The following is a 22,391-nucleotide window of genomic DNA, read 5'->3' as shown; positions in this document are numbered from 1 at the left end:
AGTTATTTAATATATTAGATTATAAAAAAAATTATGTCGGAATTTCTAATTTTTTCAGTAATTGCACGTGATCATGTGTCTATAGTTCATTATGAGTCCATCTATTTTTAAATCATATCAAATAATTATGTCCGAGTATAGGTGATAATTACTTCCAAGTTCATTAGAAATTTTATTTTGTTTGAAGGATTGGTGGATAGCCGAAGAAGGAATAGAATGTAGATATATATTTCAAATAAAATTTCTTATTGTCTTCTTTCTTCATTTATACTGGGCTTTATCCTACCCGAAATCTGAACCCGAGCCCGATGGGTATCCAAAATATAGAGTTAGGGTAGAGTTTGGTCACACTTCTCAACAAAATACCCGACTCCAAACCCGACCGCATGTATCCCTCCTTTAAATGGGTTTAATTACCGGTTAAGCCCATCCAACTCAAGCCCACTTTACCTTAACTTAAAGCCCCAGGTCCAATAAACGGTTAGGGTTGAAGCAAAATACAAAGCGAACCCAATCCAATCCTCATTTTTCACATTTTCCCCAGTCGTCTATCTTCAGCTTAGGGTTTTGCATAGAGAAAAAAAAAACATCTCAAACCATCATGAGGGCCAAGGTAACAATACCACAACCTTCTCTGATAACATTTATTATTCATTTATAACTTTTAAACACATGTGATTGATGATTCATTTTATTTATTTATTACTGTAGGGGAGTAATATTCTCATTAAGGAATATTGCATACGCGCGAAGCATAAGCGAACTCAGGACATCGACCTCCAAGACCGATCTGTGAGCAGCTCCCTTCATATAGGTGGTACGCTTAAGCTCGTTCAAGGATGTCTCAGTACGAACAAACGACTGGAGACAGAACGCCTCAGATAAAAACACCACCAGGTGTAATCATTACCAAAATCTTACTTGTACTTCCCACCACCGGAAAATAGGGACGACCGCACCAACTTCCAATCAGCACACAACTCCTACTAAAACCAACCTAACACACATTCATAATTTCCACCCTACACATGTGCAAGAGGTACACGTGTTTCCAAGATCAACACTCCCTTATGCCTATAAATACCACCTACTTGAACTACGTGAGACCTGATTCTTCTCTCCCCTTGAAAACCAAGAGAAGATACGTAGGCAGCTCGCTCACCAGCGAACTCGGTCTCTCCAAAACCTAAACCCATTTTCCTCTCTTCTTTGCATATAAAGAAAAACCAAAACACCCCTTTACATTAGCGCCGTCTGTGGTTTCGATTACTTGAGAAATCACTTTCATTCAACTCAAAAACCAACAATTCTCAAGCCCACGAAGCATGGCAAGCCTCGAAGCTCAAGTTCAAAACCTCGCAAACCAGCTGGGCTTAACAAATGAGAGCATTTCCTTGCTCAGGCAAGAAAATGCTGCTTTACGAGCACAGGTAGATGCTTACCAACAACAACCAATCGGTAACGTCGCTGAGAATGGCATCAACGAAGTTAATCAACAGATTAACGAATTATTGCAAAGGATCGGCCAGAGTGCAGTCAAAAAGGATGCGACCCAGATTGTTCAAAAAATGCTCAAGACATACCGCGCATCTCCGTCCAGTGCCGAGGTCCTCAATAAACCCTCTCCACAAGATTTTATTCAGCCACGTTTCCCAATGTACGATGGCAGTACGTGCCCCGGTCAGTATGTGGCTCGATACATTCAAAGTCTGGCGCTCTACAGTTCACCCGAGTTTGATCACCTTCACTGTCGATTATTTCCAGCTAGTCTCAAGGATGGTGCACTTGATTAGTTTTTCTCACTTGAGTCTGATTCCATCAAAACCTTTGAGCAAATTTTCGATCGTTTGCTTTACCAATACGCGGTCAACAACTGCATCTAAAGAAAGCGGATCTTGACTCACTGTTCCAGCCATAGTACAAAATATCCCAATATATTGCGATATTTTGGGATATCTATCCAGATTTCAGAGAAAGATATATAAATATCACGATATGTTCAGAGATATATACGACTGCAAATATCGGTGATATTTCGACGGTATTTGTGATATTTGGAGATATTTTGTGATATTTGGAGATGTTTGGCGATATTTTGTGTATATAACAATTTTATTTAATATTTACCATTATATTTCAAATAAATATAAATAATGTATCATGATATATCAAAAAAATATCCACAATATCCACGATATTTGTCGATATTTTGGATATATTCACGATATTTGCATGTGAAATAATGTCAAATATCCCCAAAGAGGGGGATATATCCACGATACATATCCAGAAATTGAATATCGATAAATACTCATATCCTGATATTTTGTTCTATGGTTCCAGCTATCATTCAGGGAAGATGAAATCATTCGCCAATTCTTAGGACGGTTCAAGGCAGAACTGTTATGTATGGAAAGCGGCCTGAAAGAGTCTTTTGCCACACTGGTATTTTCTAACGCCTGTCGAGTGCGTAATACCGACCTCTCCAGATCATTGATGAAAGAGCGCCCAGAAACGCTGTCCGAACTGTACGCTCGGGTAGACAAGTATATTAAATTGCAAGAAAGTTTGAAGCTCCATGGCTTAGCCGAGGACCAGGAGGTGGCAACGATCTCTGATCACACCCCGCGTGCCAAGAAGCGTTCTAGGTCGCTTGTACCAAAGGCAGGCACCCGATCGGACAACAGCAGAGACTTCATCGTCATTTGTCTTGACCGCGCCCCGGTTACATCTTGGACAAGATCAATGAGCTTCATATTTTTCGACCCGGATGTGAGGCAACCAATAGATCGACGACAAGCCCTCATCACAAGATTCCACAAAGCAAAATGCCATGAAACCAATGCGTGCTGGGGGCTTAAGCACTATCTCCAGGACCTCGTGGAAGATGGTCATATAAAACAGTACACCAACATTCCTGACGGCGACTTGCGCCATAAACTGATGGCTCGCCGAGTATGCAGTCGATCTCTGCCTCGCCGTAACCACCAAGAGGTTCAAGCTCGCCCTCAAAGCAGAGGACGTCCCAGAGACCGTTCTCGCCACGAGCGAAGACCACACTCGTCAGATCTCGACAATGCTAGAACCATTCATATGATTACCTTCCCAGACGATTCTGTAACCTCCTCCAGAGAGAAAAGACGTCGTGTTGGCGCCCTTCAGGAAGTGTATCATTTCACGTCCCAGGCAGTACACGCCCCGCGAAGCTCAAGTCGCAACACAGGAGATATCATTTTCACAAAGGCCGACCTCAACAAGGTCTGCCTCCCTCATAATGACGCACTTGTCGTCCATGTCAAGATTAGCAACTGGACAGTTAAAGCATCTGATCCCGACCAATTCGGGAGTTCGATGCGACGATACGTTTCTACCACACCATTCAAGAGATGAGCTTACCCAAATCAGTCCTTATAGATCCAATTGCCCCCCTTTACGGGTTCAATGGCTCCAGGGCCGACCCCGTCGGTGACATCATACTCCCAGTATCGGTAGGGTCTCGAGAAGACAAAGTCACCGCAATACACGACCGTTCTAGACATCCAGTCGTCCTACAATGCCATACTAGGACGGTGTTGGATCCATCAAATGCAAGCTGTACCATCAACATTGCATCAAGTTCTCTGTTTTCCAGGCCCTAGAGGAATGATGGAACTTCGCAGCAATCAGCTCGAAGCGTATCATTGTAATCAAATCTTGTCAGCAAGTAAGACCGTCAGTGTACCAATCATCACAAAGCACGAGCCCACCAGTTATACAATGGCGGACGACTTAGTTGCCGGAGTCAAAGTCCTAACTACACCGCAGAACGCTGGGGGCTCCTGCAAGAAGATCTTCTCTCCTGTTCAGACGCCTGCAATCGCTCCAGTAGTCGTTAGTTCACCAGCCAAGACCTCAGATGCCAATTCAGTATCCGTCGCTCCATCGATCAAAGCCCCCGAGGTCGCATCAGATGTTGTCGGGCCACCATTTACGACACCAGAAGCCGCACCATCAAGCATCAGGCAACCAGCCCCGGTTCCAGAGATCACGCCTACCCATGTTGTTGTCGCCACAGAGGTCGCTACAACCTCAGCTGTCAATCACACCGTCTCTCAGAGCGATAAAGCATTCCCAGAGATCGAATCGCCAAAAGACACAGCGCCATCAGAAGCAACACCCCCAGCTGCAGAAAAAGAGCGTGTGAATCTAGGAGGGAACGTAAGACGACCCCAAGTTCGTCTATGTAGGGCTAATCTTGACCCCACAAGTAAGGCCCACCTTGTAAACTTCTTATCCATGAATAAAGATGTTTTGCTTGTTCAGTATATAGATGTGCATATAGATCCTAATGTAACATGTCATAGATTAAATGTAAATCCCAATGCTAGACCAGTTCGCCAACGGCCTCGCCGACTATCCCTGCGATTCCAGAAAGCCATCAACGACGAGGTCGACAAACTCAAGCAAGTCGGTTTCATCAGAAAGGTAGACTATCCAGACTGGATCGCCAACATCGTTGCGGTCCCCAAAAAGAATGGAACAGTTCTCCTATTCGTCGATTTCACGAATGTCAATCAAGAAGCACCGAAAGATAGTTTTCCCCTACCTCGCATTGACCGACTTGTCGACCAAACCTGTGGTCATGAGCTCCTCTCCTTCATGGACGCGTATAGCGGATACAACCAAATCCCACTCGCTGAGGAGGATCAAGAGAAGACCTCATTCATTACAGAGCAAGGAATTTATTGCTACAACGTCCTCCCGTTCGGCCTTAAGAACGCTGGAGCGACGTATCAACGTTTGGTAACTGACATGTTCCAGGATATGTTAGGAGATACCATGGAGGTTTACATCGACAACATGGTCATCAAAAGCAAGAAAGCAGGTGACCACCTCACTCACCTTGAGCAAGCGTTCTCCAGGTTTTGTCGAACTCGAATGAAGTTGAACCCAGAGAAATGCCTCTTTGGAGAGTCCTCCGAAAAATTTCTAGGATATCAGGTATCACAGCGAGGGATCGAAGCAAATCCAGACCAAATCCGAGCGCTCTTAGACATGCCCGATCCACATATACAGAAGTTGTCAGGCATGGTCGCTGCACTCAACCGATTCATATCCAGGGCATCAGACAAGTGCCGACCGATCCTACAACTCCTCAAAAAAGGAGAGCAGTTCTCATGAAACGATCAATGCCACCAAGCATTCGCCACTCTCAAAGAGTACCTCACCACGCCTCCCATCTTAGCCAAACCAACAGATGGAGAAACATTGGGGCTCTATTTGGCAATATCAGACTTCGCCATCAGCTCAGTTCTCTTCAAAGAGGAGAACAACTCCAAAAAACCGATCTACTTTACAAGTAAGACGCTCACGCCAACTGAAAAGAATTATTCTTTCCTTGAAAGAGTCGTACTTGCTTTGTTGTATTCGGCAAGAAAATTCAGGCCGTACTTTCAAGCACATCCGATCAAAGTACTTACCGACCTCCCCTTGAAGAAAATCTTCCACAAAGAAAACAAGACTACTCGTATGGCAGTATGGGCCGAAGAGCTCGGCGAACACCACCTGGAGTTCGTACCTCGAACTTCTCAGAAAGGTCAAGTCGTCGCAGATTTCTTAGCAGATTTCCCTGTCGATGACCCAAATTGGGAACCAGAAACGGAGCTCGCAGACACAAAGGAACCTATCAAATCAATCTGGTCTCTCTTTGTAGATGGCTCTAACAACCCTGGCGGGAGTGGCATCGGGGTCGTCTTAGTGTCACCCGATGGAACTATGGTAGAGAAGTCAGTTCGAATCAACTTCGCAACTTCCAACAACGAGGTAGAGTACGAAGCATTGATCATGGGACTTCTCAGATGGCGCCATGCTTCGGTGTCGGGGAACTTCAAGTCTTTAGTGACTCGCAACTGGTCGTTCGCCAGGTTGCAAAAGAGTACACTACCCATGAAGATAACCTTTCGAAATATCTTCAAATTGTTCATTATTTACTGCCTTCTTTCAAGAAAGCTACCATACATCATTTTTTGCGTGACGAGAACCGTCACGCAGACAGTTTAGCTTACTTAGCCACTCAAACACTGAACTGCGTCCCAAGACAACTACTCATTGAAGTAGTTGACCGACATGCGTACCAAGTCGAGCATGCCCTAGCAATAAGCGATCTATTCCCTCTCTCTACCAATCAGTTGAGTCAGACATGGATGCAGCCCATCATAGACTACATCCAAGATGGCGCCCCATAGAAGCGTGCATCAAGGCCGCAAATCCCATATCTAGCATGTCGTTATTGCTTACTTCATAACAAGTTATTCAGGAAATCTGCTGGTGGACCACACTTGCGGTGCATTACTCCAGAACAGGGTCAGTTGATTTTTGCGAAAATCCATGAAGGAGAATGTGGAAATCATGCCAGCGGTCGCTCTTTAGCCCACAAAGCAATTTCCCAAGGATACTTTTGGCCCCTTATGCAGATCGATGCCAAAGCATACGTCCTCAAGTGTATAAAATGCCAAACATTTGGCCACAACATCATCCATCCCGCTCGCGAGCTGATCAGTATAGCGAGCCCATGGCCATTTCACATGTGGGGCATGGACATCATGGGACCGTTCATCCCATAGAAAAGCACTGGTTTCCGCTTCGTCTTAGCTGCAACCGACTATTTCACTAAGTGGGTCGAAGCCATTCCTTTAGCGCATGTCAAAGAGTCACATGTCAGAAATTTCATCTGGACTCACATCATCACCAGGTTTGGTTTGCCACATACACTAGTGATGGACAATGGCTCCCAATTCAAAGGCAGAACAGTTAAAGAATTTCTAGTCAAGTGGAAGATCGTTCATGCATTCTCTACTCCATAGTACGCCCATAGTAATGGTCAAGCAGAAGCCATCAACAAGGCAATCTTAGAAAATTTGAAGAAAAAGATTGAAAAGAACAAGAGCTAATGGCCAAATCAGTTGGAGAACATTTTGTGGGCTCATCGCACTACAGCTCGGTCTAGTACAGGCGAATCTCCATTCTCCTTGTGTTATGGCACAGAAGCTGTAATTCCCACCGAACTGACAGTCACTACGACTCGGTCAGAGCTCGTAGAGTCGGGACACAATGACTCCGTTTTAGCACGAGAGGTCGACTTGCTAGAAGAGGCGTGACTTAGCCGCCATCAGGATCGCATCTTATCAACAAACTCTGAAGAACTCCTACAATAAACGAGTGCATCCTAGAGCTTTTTAGCCTGGTGATCTAGTGCTAAAAAAGACGCAAGATGACTCCAAGTTAGAACCTACGTGGGAAGGCCCATACATCGTGGAACGCGTTGTTGGCAATGGAGCATACTGGATAAAGACCCAAGAGGGGAAATTGTTACCTCGCCCTTGGAATACTTATCTGCTAAAAAAAATTTATCAGTAAAATCACTGATGATGTATATTCCATTTTTCATTTAGTATAAACTCAAGGTTAAGTTTCTTATGTTGCCTATTACAATCTACTCCATTTACTTGCATCGAAAAGTCATACAATTCGTACCGAAAGAACGACCAGTACACTTACATGGTCCAACGCTCTCAGCGAGCAATACTCGGTTATAGGCTAATACGCTCTCCGTGAGCAGACAACTCTCCAGAGCTTACAGGCTCCACAGCCTCTCCAAGTCTTGTCAAGTCGAGGACCTATATTTCTAGGATCGACCAAACGAGAACGCTCTCAGGCGGAGCGCGACTCTCTGGAGCTTATAGGCTCCACAGCCTCTCCAAGTCTTGTCAAGTCGAGAACCTATATTTCTAGGATCGACCAAACGAGTAGAAACGCTCTCCGTGAGCAGACAACTCTCTGGAGCTTACAGGCTCCACAGCCTCTCCAAGTCTTGTCACGTTGAGGACCTATATTTCTAGGATCGACCATACGAGAACACTCTCCGTGAGCAGACAACTCTTTGGAGCTTACAGGCTCTACAGCCTCTCCAAACCTCACTCGTCGAAGAACCTATACTTCTAGGTTCAACCATATGAGAACGTTCTCCATGAGCATTATGCTTCTATAAGCCAACACGCTCTGCCTGAGCAAAACACTCTCTTGAGTATTACTTCTAAGCTCAGATCAATGCACCTAGTAGAGAACTCTTAATTCTAGACTCAGATTATCTAGAATGCTCCCAGCGTTTCTTCTCTTATAACATGATGAACAAGGAAGAAAGCGCTAATCACAGGCAAAATGTGTCTCTAATCTAAGTCTCAAGCTCCTCAATTATTTCAAGCCCCATGCATAATAAGCAGGATGCTAACTACAAGCAATTAACTAGAAACATGCATTCTAAACACAATCAGTAGCAATACTTGGCCAACGCCACAACAACTACATCCACCGATCTGCTGGGACTACCCAGGAAATCCAGATCGGTGTCTATTACAAATTTAACAACGCATCGAACTGCCACTTCCGTGGAAACCAGTTCTCTGTACCAAAGTAGCGAACTGCTCAGGCAAGCCTGAAGACACAGCTCTATTGTTAACTCTCATATAAGAGAGGAGAACGTAAACAACACTCACAATTTTTCACTGAAATAGACAAGGATAGATTGCATCATTAAACATCAGTCAAGACATGCTTATCTTTTGGGGCCGCACTAGTAGAAGCAGTGTGCCGCGCAGATCTCAGCATCACGTGCATACCTTGCCCTTGCTCCTCGTCTTCAGTCGCTTTCTTCAGGACGTGATACTTCTCGTCGGGCGTATATATTCGGGCGAGCCATGGTATCATATACATTGCTTTCGCGTGCTGCTACCCTTTGACATTTTTTGGCATACGCAGTCACCTCAGCTAACTCCCCCTTTAGATCAGTCATATCTATAACCAACATGGCGTTCGGCGGCGACGATTCGATACTTGTTGGTCATCACCTCTAGCTTCCTCTTGTCACCCCCACGCGGCTCGCGATACATCCCATTTCGGCGTGAGGGTTATCATCGATCTGGCGTGTTGCCGCGGCATCTTTCAGTTTATCATACCCTGCAAGAAACTGCACGTACAGGGTTAAAGATCAAAATTGCCCTGGAAATAGACACTACAACTTAGCGCATAAGAAGCTCACCAAACAAGCGGCCATATCCATCGTCCCTAACAACGTTCCCATATCTTCATCTTTCACCTCCGCCTTGTCCCCATCCAACACGATCCCCTTCAGGAGGCTAGTCGCTATGGGTGCCGAGTGGAAGCTACTGATCTAAAAGCGTTTCATCATGACGCTTCTTCCCCGTCTTCCCGGTGTAGTAGAATTCGCTCCCCACATCCCGAATCGAGGAACGAATTCTCACCGGACTGACTTGGCAACCTTTTGCCTCAGTTCTTCGCTCCTCATGGCGTGACGATCGAGTCACCTACACCGAGGCGACCTAAACACAATGCCACCAGCCGGACGACCAGCTCTCCTAGGTCGCTTGTTGCCCTTGGCTCCTACAGCAACAACCTTTTTTTTACCACGATCACCATGCACATGAGGATCGAACTCCATCTCCTCCATTATCAGAGGCGAAGTCTCTCTCATACTCCCTTCTCCTCTCACATATGGGCGGCACCTTGCCATGGTCAAACCTACGAACAGAGATACTACTGCATGAGTTAAAGTTATACACCAACTCCTTCTCAAAGAAATAACATTCACAAATGAAAATAAACGTACCTGTAGAAGCAGTAATGAAGGTAGTGCACAGCGATAGGGCAGAGCAATAGGGCAGAGAGGAGCTACGACAAGAAGCCAAGCAAATACCTTTGGTATTCTACGAACAATTTACTTATTATGTAACGTCTTTTCCCTAAGCACTTCATAATTACCTTGAGACGCCAAACGCCATCTGCCCGCCATCATTACGTTCCTTGAACCGCTCGTTTTCCTACACGTGTCACGCACGTGAGGAAATACTGCCGTTTGCGGCAATAAACAGAACACAATACGTCCTACTCTATGTATAAGATCCCAGCGATCTGGTAACATCATTACGGGCGACACCTAAAGCTGAAGATAATTTAACGACAATACGCTCATGCAAGCCTACAGGTTACTTGCAGGTCAGTTATCACCGCAATACATCCGACATGCATAGTTATAGCAGTATCACCGTTCGTAAATACAATCAAGCAAACGACACACACAGTAGGGAAACAAACAACCAGCATAGCATATAAGCAAACAACGACCTGTTCAGACAGGCCACAACCACAGTTCGTTCCTTAGCCGAGTTGCTGAGCCTACTCAGGAAATCCAACCCGGCTAAGCAATACTCGTCATCACATGGCTACCCCAAACCAGTACGGGATACCAGATCGTTCAAAGTGATAGCACATAAAAGCAAGAAAAGCGAACTGCCCAGGTTACCCCAGGAAACCAGCTCTATTGTATCACAGCTTACAAGCAGATAGATCAACAACACAAACTTACAACTCGCCATCTCTAGGCGCAACAACTAGCTCTCCAGGCACAAGTGACTCGTCAATTTCAGCATTCCTCTCGTCAACCACAACAGACACTCCATCCAAGTCCAAACTCATGAGCACATCAGACGTAGCAACTTCAGCTCGCGGTATCACGGCCTCTGGCACGACCACTGAAGAATCAAGAACACTACCGACATCTCCTTGCACCTGTTCCATTGTGGTACGAGACATCCTGCGTGCGTGCTCCTCCTTCAAAGCTTTATAGTCCGCTTCCAGCTCAACAAAGTCAGCATCCAGGTCGTCATAGGCTTCCGTGAAGGCGTCTGAGTAACCTTCTTTGCGGTGTAAAGGCGTGCCGTTCAAAGCCTACCAATTTCCATCATTTGCCGGGGCGTTCTCTTCAAAGACCTTGTAGTTTTGCCTCGGATCTTCGCCCGGTATCTTTCGGCATCTTTGCGGTTCGAGCTTGATGTGCTTTCTTCAGGTCTTCAAGCTCCTCACATTCCATCTTAGCGGCGTCTTGAACGTTTTTCAGCTCGTCTGACAGCTTCACCACAACTTCTTTATCTGCCTCCGCGAACTGAGCAATCTCCTTCAACTTCTGAAACCCACTTACAAGCTGCAATTGCACACATATGTTAATAACCAGGTCACAGTAGCGTACATAAGTGAACAGATACATCAAAGGGGGACAAATCCACGTACCAGACATTGCGTAATTTCCATCCGCTTTAGGTTATCAGCCAACCCTCTCTCATCCAACTCTTTACGGTTGCCGTCCAGAGCTATCTGTTCTAGCAGACAGGCCAATACCTTACTTGACCTGAAGCTACAATCAGTTCCTCACAATTCGTTGAACCCCGTTGTCGTCTAAATACACAAACTGTGACTCCAAGTCATCAACAACCATAACAGATTTTCCACTCGCTTTGCGGGGACCCTTCGCTTTCGCCAGCGGACTAGGTTCTCGCACCGCAGGAGACGGACTAGACCCCGCCCCAAAGTTGGCCAAGTCCATGACCTGCTCCGGTCGCACCCGACTCCGGCGAGCAACCGTAGCACCAGCCTGACCACCACCAGAACCGCCCCCCGCGCTGGAGCTTTCCCCAAGAACGTGTCACTCTACTTTGGCAACTTCGGGCAGCATCTTGCTCAGAGGCATCATTTCTTCTCTTCTCCGACCTGCTCCTTACATGAGGGTTGAAGACCACCGTCTCCAACTCTATAGGAGCATCGATCGACCCCCCTTCAGGTACGGAGCTCGACCTACTAGCCCCTGAAGCACCACCTCCAGAGGGTCGTCTCAAGCCGCCACGAGTCCGATTCCTATCTTCCCGCGTTACCAAATCACTCGCGCGCATCTCCATCACCCCTCGCCTAGTCGGACCTCGAGCTCGGTCCTTTTGAGACTTTCTTTTTTCCCGGATCGCAGGCCCACCCTTTTCCACAAAGAAATGAGCAAATTCGGGCAGCTTCACTTGTTTTTCTGCTCGAGTCAGCCGCACGAACCTCTCTATCTCCCCACGATCAGTTCGCATTTTCACAGAAAAATCTACAAAACAAAGCAAAGACATGGGCTAGTTAGAATAACAGTAAATCACCAAGTAAAGCGACAAAAGAAAGACATTCCTACCCACCGGATATGTTACAAATCCTAGTTTGCAACCTACATCCGCTAACACAGTAGTTGCCAACTAGCAGCAACGGCCTCTTTGTCTAGGCCTCGTTGCTTACACCGTCAATCATAGCAGAACGCGTTGTCATCATTTGCAAACTAAAGTTCAGATTACCAGATCGCCTCACAACATAATGCTCAATTATGTCGGATACCCCTATGTCGTATTCCCCACTCGCATTCAACAGGTCGAACACCCTAAACAGTCGCCAGGTGTTACCAACAAACTGATAAGGAGACTTCCAACAATGAGCCAAGAAGTCACAAACCAGTTTCGAGAACGGTATTTGCATAAACGCTCTCAGCTGGCCTTCACAAATGATTATCCCACCATTCGGCAGGTTGTACTCCTCACTACGTACATTTTCACTCAACCGTGGTTCGTATATCTCCAGGTCAGGAACGTTGATCCCATAAGTTGCCCTCAGTTTGGGGAACGAGCTCGCAGCACGATGATCTACCGTCCTAGGGGGCAACTCACTTGATGACGAACTCTCCCCTCGACCTGACGTACTGGCCACAGCACCTTCCGACCCAGATCGAGTATTACCCTCGTCTATCCTAACTTCCTCATCCAACTCAATCTGAATGCCAACACTCACCGATTCTTCATTATCATCCTCATACTCACCACAACTTAATGAAACCTCCCGAACCTCTTCCGATCGAGTATCATCAGAATCAGACATTATGACATCTCCTTCTTATCAACTACCCAAGCTTAAACCCTACAACCTAACACTGACCTACCTACTCAACAAATCGCACTTGAACAAGAGGAAAGCAAATTGAAAATGAAAAGGCAACAGCAGCAGAAGCACTCACCTGAGAAACCCTAGCTTGCGTCTTTGCTGGAGAAGGAAACAGGAAATACCTTTTTGAATGTCCCAAATTTGATTTTGTACAACCGCCCGTTTAGTTACCAAGAAGTTATGATTACAGCCTATGCTCTAGCCCGCACACGTGTTCCAAGGACCTGTCTTTTCAAAAGTTCCGAATAACGCGGCGACACGTTTCTTTACCAATTGCTACGATTCTGTCACGTGCCAATCACGGGCCAACTTCCTTTTCCCGCCAAATCATCATGCTACATGATTCAAACTTTACGGCATCTCGGTCGGATCGTCCACCACAACTCGCTCATGCTCCACACGCTCTTCCGTTTTTCTCTCAGCAGATCGTTTCCATAGACATAAACAATCTATTGAGAGGGGGCTGTGTAGGGGAGTAATATCCTCATTAAGGAATATTGCACATGCACGAAGCATAAGCGAACTCAGGACATCGACCTCCAAGACCGATCTGTGAGCAGCTCCCTTCATGTAGGTGGTACGCTTAAGCTCGTTCAAGAATGTCTCAGTACGAACAAACGGCTGGAGACAGAACGCCTCAGATAAAAACACCACCAGATGTAATCATTACCAAAATCTTACTTGTACTTTCCACCACCGAGAAATAGGGACGACCGCACCAATTTCCAATCAGCACACAACTCCTACTAAAACCAACCTAACACACATTCATAATCTCCACCCTACACATGTGCAAGAGGTATACGTGTCTCCAAGATTAACACTCTCTTATGCCTATAAATACCACCTACTTGAACTACGTGAGACCTGATTCTTCTCTCCCCTTGAAAACCAAGAGAAGATACGTAGGCAGCTCGCTCACCAGCGAACTCGGCCTCTCCAAAACCTAAACCCATTTTCCTCTCTTCTTTGCATATAAAGAAAAACCAAAACACCCCTTTACAATTACGTTTGTGATTTGTAGTGGAAGAAGAAGCGTATGAGGAGGTTGAAGAGAAAGCGCCGAAAGGTGAGACAGAGATCTAAGTAGAAAAAAGGGGAGAGCTGGAGCGGGAGCGTGAACAGAGCGGGGGTTTAGTTTCTGGGCATGCTGATCGGCGGTCGTCACTAATCTGAGTGGTGGTTTTATGTTATTTTCTAATGTTATTTTGTTAAGCTAGTGAGGATTAATACAATATGTTATGGTTGTTTCTGTTTTAGTTTGGATGTTATATTTTGTCGTTAAAGTTTATTAAATGGCAATGTTGCATTTTCGTGTCATTATTTATGTTTTGTTAGTTTTATTATTTCAATGATTATGGTGTGTTGGAAGCTGTTATGGTTGCAGTTTTCATTTGTTGAATCAATCTGATTCAACACTATGAGATGATTGTTGGACCTTTTGATACTAAAAGTGTAGAGATTGACGTGTTTAGATGGGTTTGATAGAGTAGTTGTCCTATTGGGGAGGTGAAGCAGCCCACTATATTTTTCGTCTTATATTACTCGTCTTTGTCCAGTGTGACATTGTGTTGTTTTATGTCACAAGGGGGGTATATTATTTGGTGACGTGTGCTATATATATATTTTTTGATTATGTACAATGGTTTTGTAAATGGGTTTTTAGATTCTTGTCGTCTGAAGTTTGGATGAAGGACTATATGTAATGTGGAATAACAACCAATCCATTCAGGTTGACGGGATTTTAATCCTGCTCAGAAAGATGAGTGGTTCACTCTCCCTATCTGAGGTGGATAACATGTTTTTGGGCTTGATAGCTGAGCACTAGTGTTTGTATGTTGCTGTATTTGTTTCTTGTAGCTTTTATTCAAGTTTAGAGGTTATACTAGCCGTCTATTTAAATAAATATGAGGGGTATGAGCGGTGGTAAAGGAGTTATTTTTATTGGTTCCCATGAAAGTATGAATCAGTCTGCAAGTGTATTCTTGTCAGATGTTTCATAATTGGTTTGAAGCAGATGGGTGAAAAATTCTGCAAGTCCTAGTGTTTACTTTGATTTGATCAATGTGAGAGGAGCTGGCGTGTGATTGCTAGTGCTACCAGCCTACTAGTTAGAATCATGCCACTTGTAGTTTTGGAATGTGGGTGATACAGGTTAGTCTGCATTATCTCAGTATTGGGGGAAAATAAGTAAGAAAATAGGAGAAATTTCAAATGCCATCCATGTTTACAGAAAGATTGGGTCAGGGGTGGCTTTAGATTATGCTTGATAAAAGCTTTTCTTCCACGTTAATTGACCCCTGCGTAGATGAATTTGTTGTTACTACTCTTATGTAGGTGAGTTTTGTATTGTTTTCTTCCACGTTAATTGACGCCTGCGTAGGTGAATTTGTTGTTACTACTCTTATATAGGTGAGTTTTGTATTGCTTTCTTCCACGTTAATTGACCCCTGCGTAGGTGAATTTGTTGTTACTACCCTTATGTAGGTGAGTTTTGTATTGATATCCCCTTGTTGCGCAGAACATCAACGAAACCTTAGTATGTTTTGATAGAATAGTTGTATGAACACAGCAACTAAAGTAGAACAGAAGGAATAGTAGCAATGAAGAAAACAAGGACGACCGATGAACGGGAATAAACCAAGCGCGGATTAGGTCGTCCTTAAGGAAAGATTTAAGCCCCTTCCAATGGTGCGAAAGGCAACGGTGGCGTCTTCCCTCACGAGGATTCAATGGTTAATGTGACTGACTTTTTGCACTAAAAGCGCACTACCCTCTAGAACAAAGAATATAACTCTCTCGGGGGCCGACGGAAGAAGAAGAAGAAGAAAATGACCGGTTTTAGTTTTACGTTTCTTTGAGTTGAGTTTCGATCAAGTCTGTTTTACGTATGGACTCACAAATCCTATTTATAGAGGTTGGGAGAAAGAGAGACCAACTCCTAATAGAACATTTGAAAAAACTTTGCCAAGAAAAAAAAGGCAAAACAAGTTTAGGCTATTGGTCAAATCACTACCCACAACAGTAAGCCCAAGCCCAGGCCTGAACCCTACCCGATGTAGTGGATAACCAATGTGGGACTATCTACTATGCACTAAAGTGGCGAGAACACCATTTGTTCATCTCCTCCACTTTGCACACACACATTAGTATTTAGAAATACGCAAGAGATTCCAACATGTTTAGCCACTTAGAATAAAAGATTTATCTTGGGAAATGCTTCTATTTATGTTCATTCAGTTGCAACTTGGTAGCTCTAAAAGGGTGACTGGTGGAGAGTTATTACCTTACGTGCATAGACTGAATTGTATGAGATTGGCAGATTCAGGAGCTAATTGAACATTTCTTTTATCTTGCTTCATTGTTCTTGAACTCGAGCTTTCAAATGATGAACATATAAATCAGTGAGAACTAGTGACAGCTCCGAAAAAAGCATGTGATGGGGTTTGGAGTTGTCCTTGGTTAGTTACTTTCAAGTCCTTTCTTGGTCATAGTTGGTTTCAAGCTGTTATGGGTTCGTTCTCTGTTTCAATAGCGAAATAGCTGTGCAGGAGCAACACTATGATTTCATCAAAATTATTTTCATGCTGTAAGGGCTTTGTTCCGTCTTTCAATAGGGAAATAGCTCAACGAACAACACTGTCATATGCCAGAAAAAGATATCAAATACCTAAAATTTATCAATCCATACTCCAGAGCTGCTACGGAACATTGCAACTTAAAATATTTGTAGATGTGTAAAGGAATCTTATGGACGTGCTACAAAAATTATGCATCAGTCACAATAATGCCAGTATCAGCGACTTTGGCATCTAATAGAGTGTAGTTGTGCTAGACTGCCTATAGTTTGTTGGTCTCCTAGATGTCCTGTTTCAATCTTCCGTAGCTCTTCAAATGCATTCATGGCCTCCGAGTCAAATCCACCTGCAAACTGGATGCCAAAGCCGAATGATTAGTGAGGAAACAAGGGAAGAGAATATATAGGTGGACAGGAAGGAAACTTACCTGATGTAAAGAAGTTTTGGAAAAACAACAGAATCTAGAAACTGAAATGAGTCTTCTAAAGCAGAAAGTGAACCATATCGATAAGAAGAATTGCACTGCTGAAGCTTCTTCTACACCATTATTGTCTGAACGAGAGAAGTATGTGAACCAGTCTACCGCCCACCTTGAGCGCAATCAGCCAGACATCCATTATCATTACTGTAGTGGTAAATGGCACATCAGATACTATTGTCCTGTTAGAAAGAAAGATTTTCATCAATCTTCTACACAGAGGAACCACAAGGCCTATCACACAATCATCAGACCTGAAATAGTTCAAGGTAGAGAAGCAACTTCACCAACAATCTTTCCAGCATATCAAGGAGTATTTTTGACAACCCACAAGGTGAGACCTTCTCATCCTCCAAACATTCGTCAGATTTGGGTAAGAAAATCTAATCTCCTCACTCCAAATTGATAATGTATGATATATAGTCTTAGGGATATGACTTAAAAAGACCTAAAAAAAAAAATGATTTGAACTAGTAGTATGATTTTCTCTATTTTATGAGCTTAACCTTTATATGACAGAGAGATCAAAATATTGATATTCGACATCAATGGTAACAAGTACATCTTTCCTTTTTCTCATTCATTTCATTTACTTAATTTCTATACATTGAGGACAATGCATATGTTAAGTTGGGGGAGGGTGTACTTGAGAAATGAATTTCGAAAATTAGTTTTCAAAAACAAAAATATTTTTGTAGCATGAGAAAAATGAATTTTAATGATGAATCTGGGATATAGATTCTATACTACATAGTGTTGAGTTTGATAGATAATTGATATTATTGATTTCATTACCGTTTAGACTATTTATTATGCTCGGACATAGTTCTTGTTGATAGAATTTTTTATCAAGGCACCACCATAGTATTTTGGTGGTTTTTTGTGTATTTTTGCTAGAAGAGAGATTTAACCCCTAGTAAACTGGAAGTAGTTTTTTAGGCTTAGCACGTGAGACTTGAGCTTTATACCCATTCTTTGGAGAGTTCTTACGAAAAATCCGAGTCTTAGTGACTCAACATCTTTTAGTTCTTTATATCGTTGTAATATAGTCTCATTATTTGTTGATTAGGTTAATCACAAAGTGACATAAATTGGGGAGATAGTCATTAGGTCTTGTAGTCTATTTGAAACAGAGTATCATACTGATAAGTCAAGTAGTGAACCCATTCAGCCTTTATCCCACCTAGTAGGACCATCATGTTAAACCCTTTTGAGACTTATAAGTCATTTTCTTCCAAAATCTTTTATCCTTTACCCAACTCCAGACAAGGAGTATAGCCAAAATCTTTATCAGTCATACCCATATGTTTCTGAGAATGCGAGGGGCACAAGGAGGAAGAAAGACCACAAAAGGAAGATTACAAGGAAATATCAAAGAGATACAATGAAGACCATCATTCTGTTCAAAGTGAAAGAAGCTAGTGGAAAACAAGCATATCCAGTACTAATCAAGGATATACCACTGAGCTTTAAAAAAAAAAAGTTGAACAAAATAGATGGAAAAACTAAGACAAAGGAAGAATTTTCTCTGCAATATAGAATTTGAAGAAATCTTCTAAAGAAAGAAGCAAAACCCTTAGTGTTTTCAGAAACAACCTTAGAATCCTTTTTACCTTCATAAACCAATACCCAAGCCAAGTTACAACCCATGACTTATCACTACAGTATGGTACAAAGTCTAGAATAGGTGAGAGGATGCTAAAGTGAAGGACCCGACACTTCATATGTGATTGACATTCTTTCCATGAGATTACTTTAATTCAGAAGTCTGTTTTTCAAGGTAGTATGTGGGATGTTCGTATGCATTATTCTTTTCCCCACATACATGAGGTAAAATAATAGACCATCTTCTGAGAGATTTTTTGCTGAGAGTATGACCGGTGATGATTGAAAGTCGAGCTTATCTGTCTAAAGGTAAACTAGGGATTCCGTTTCTTGGATAGGAAAGTATAGGAGATTGACTAAGTACAAACATAAGCCTTGATTGAGAATTATGTCAATTTTTCCTATCTCCCATTATAATCTATGAGTCTTTGCAGCAATGTAGTTGACAATGGAGACCGTCTGTTGGAGGAAGCACTAAGTGGGTAAGGAATTTCTCTCTCTGAAAAATACTATCATTCTTGAACATGCTATTGATTGATTTTGTGGGTATATCACCTGAAAACCCTCACGAGACTATAACTCGTCTTTTTTGGGGAACTTAAAAATTTAAAGCCTTGTTGCATATGGTAAATGCAATCGCAATGCCTACGAAAGTGAGTTAGGATTTTATTTTTGTTATTAGGATGTGATTTTGATCACTTATCTATTTTTTTTATCTTATTTGCTAAGAGACTAGCAAAAGGCTAGTTGGGAGTTGTGATAAGTGCTCAAAAAGTGCAATTTAACCCTCGATTATGCCTCTTGTTTAGCCATCTTAGTGAAATAATAATGTTTGTAAGTTATATTTTATGATTCTACAGGTGAAAAAGAGAGTTTTGTAAAATATTAGAGAAAAAGGGGTAAAACGGAGCAATTCAGAGCACTAAGGATCACATGGGAAGCCCGTGGACAATCATGGAGAAGGTCAAGGAATTGAAGCTATTAAAGATGCGACTTAGACCTATTTTAAAGCCTATTTGGAAGCCCAAGGCCAAATGATTCGTTGCTTGGACCAAAGCCCACAAAAGAGGATAGAAGGATAGAGCAGAAGAGACAAAATAGACTTTCACGTTTGGGACGCATGGATCGAGCGTCTAGACGCATTTATCGCGTCTGGAACACATGGATCGTGCGTCCAGATGCATGAAACGACACTGTAGCCAATTCCTTCTCAGTTTTGGAGATGAAGTTGGACTCTGAAAGAAGTTGATTTGTATAAGAAAACAAATGACGGTTTGGAATGCTTCTTGAACTCATTGTAACCCCTATAAATAGAGGACCTAAGTGCCTCATGTAATTTGCCAATTCACTTATATTCTTGTCTCTAGAACTTGAGGCAGAGAGAGATTAATAATAAAAGATTCGGTTTTAACTAGCTAAGTCTTAATAAATTAGTCTTTCTAGTCTTATGTTCTTAAACTCTTCTTTTTCTCGTTCTTCGTGTTCTTCTTTCTTTATGGAAGGCTAATCTTCTCCTTCAAGGGAGGAGATGAAGCCGGTGCTTAAGACTTAATGATTCTTCTGGTTCATGGTGTTCTTCAATCAAGTTAGTTCTTTATGTTTTTAGTTATTAGTTCCATTGCCCAGACCAGGGTATGGAAGTATAAATTAAGGTTTTTATTTATTGCAATCGAATATCATGCTAGTTTAGGGTTTTATTTATTGCAATTGAATATTTGATAGTGACATGCTTTTATTTATTGCAGTTGAATATAATGCTAGAATATGGTTTTATTTATTGTAATTGAATATTATACTATTATTCTCTACTTTTCTTCTAGTTGTGTAATGTTTTAGAGTAAGGGAAGTATTCCTTGTGTTTGCCTTAGATGGTGATTCATTGAATATTTGCCCAAGCTCACATAAAAGGAAAGAAGATACTAATAACATGAACATAGGAACAACCTTAAGTATAGTTAATTGTTTAACGATGTTTCACCCAAAAAGGCATCAATACTTGCTTGATTGCCCGATTGTAGTCTACTTGGAGAACAACATGAAGCAAAATGTCATTGAATCAAAAGCATTGGTGGATTTGAATCTTTTGAATCTATTTCTCTCATATTCTCTCCCTATCTCCAATTTTTAGCTTTAATATAAGTTTAGTTAGTTTAGTTTAGTTTAGCATTAGAATCTAAAATATCTACAATTATAGGTTTTAATCCCTCAAACCCCCTTTAATTTTCAATCCTATCCTTCATATAAACATATACTTAAAAGTGGAACGATACCCTACTCATCCTTTACTTATTGAGGGATAATTAGGTTTTGATACGCTTCTATTTGTTCAACGACCATCATCTATCTACATCATCCATATACCATCTCATACACAAAAAGGAGCGCGTGTCATGGCTCTTGGCCAGTTCACAGATGTCACAATGAAACTAAGAATCACTAACAACTGAAAATAACTGAGGTTGCAACCTCTTAAGATAACTAAATGAAAGATGACCTAACCGACGATGCCATAACCACACAACTTCTTTTGCAGTCTCGACCCTATTGACCTGATTAGCTTGCTCCAGAGAATTCTTCTGTTTCTCTCCAGTTTCTGTCAAATCCAGATAGTACAGTTTCCCCTTCTAACACCATAACCAAGGACTTGTCGAGTCAGAATGTCCTGAAACACACAGAAGGATGGATAGAACGTCACAGTACATGCAAGTGCTAGAATGATTTGACAAACAGACAATAGGTTATAAGCAAGGGATGGAACAACTAAGACAGATTCAAGAGTGAGGGTTTTAGATAACACAATAGAACCTTCTCCGCTAACCCGAGTTGGAGTGCCATCTGCTAGTAGAAACACCGGTTTGAGATGAAGCTCTAAGACTTTCTACAAGGCTAGGGTCATTTGTCATATGGTCAGATGCACCTGAATCAATTATCCATGTACTATTCGAAATAACCTTACCATTCATACCTGATTGAGTTACATTAGCCGAAGCATGACCTAGATGTCCATGCACAGTATTAGCAATGGCAGCCTTGCTTATATTCTTTTGTGGCCTCTTTGCGAAGTCCCACCAATCAGGATAGTCAATCACTTCATAACATCTCTCCTTGCTATGACCTAATTCCCTATAAACACTGCACTTTTTATCTGCGTAAGGATTGGATTTACCTTTAGGGTGGCGTGAAGAACCAGAGAAATCGGGTGGAGTAATTGTCTTGCTATGAACAGCCAAGACAGAAGATTCAGTTGATACATAGCACCCCATAGCCTGTTTTGCCGATTGTACCTTGCAAATGTAAGCATAGCTTTGCTCCAAGGAAAATTTAGGGTCCTTGCGAAGAATTTCTCCACGCACCTGATCATACTCCGAATCTAGTCCACGCAAAAACATATGAACCCGCAATCTGGACATTGTTGACGCGTCATGTACTACAGCTGCAACATTGTTATTCTGGGAGGTCACCCTTTGATCAATCTCCTGGAACATAGCCACCAATTCGTTGTAATAGGAAGGAATAGGTCTCCCATTTTGCTTCACTTCAAAGCACTTCGTATTCAATTAAAAAATTTGAGTTTCATCAGAGTCATCATAGAAGGTCTTCTCCACAGCCTCCCAAATGTTTTTTGCAGTAGGAAGACGAATATATCGATTCATAAGAGAAATTTACATAGAATCAATAAGCCAACTTTTCACCTTTTCATTATTTGTTGCCCAAACTTCATATTCGGGCGAATTCATATCTGGTTCAACCTTTGCGCCAGTCAAAAAACCAATATTTCCCCTTGCTCCAATATGCATCCGCATGAGAGGAGCCCATATGGTATAGTTGGACTCATCTAATGAAATAGTTTTTGGAAACGCGGAGTTGTCTTGTGGGGTGTAGTGGTGATG

At 42.6% G+C, this 22,391-nt stretch overlaps 1 long non-coding RNA gene across 1 annotated transcript; it reads left to right on the top strand.

The window, feature by feature from the left end:
* The first annotated feature begins 495 nt into the window (after positions 1 to 495).
* Positions 496 to 14,160, top strand: LOC147506334 (uncharacterized). The gene is made up of 2 exons (XR_015220800.1): positions 496 to 613; positions 13,865 to 14,160. It is a non-coding gene; the product is annotated as an uncharacterized LOC147506334 (long non-coding RNA).
* Positions 14,161 to 22,391: the final 8,231 nt, after the last annotated feature.

This window comes from Coptis chinensis, chromosome 4, assembly GCF_015680905.1.
Source record: "Coptis chinensis isolate HL-2020 chromosome 4, ASM1568090v1, whole genome shotgun sequence".
Taxonomy (NCBI): domain Eukaryota; kingdom Viridiplantae; phylum Streptophyta; class Magnoliopsida; order Ranunculales; family Ranunculaceae; genus Coptis; species Coptis chinensis.
This window is presented reverse-complemented; position numbering and strand designations above follow the sequence as displayed.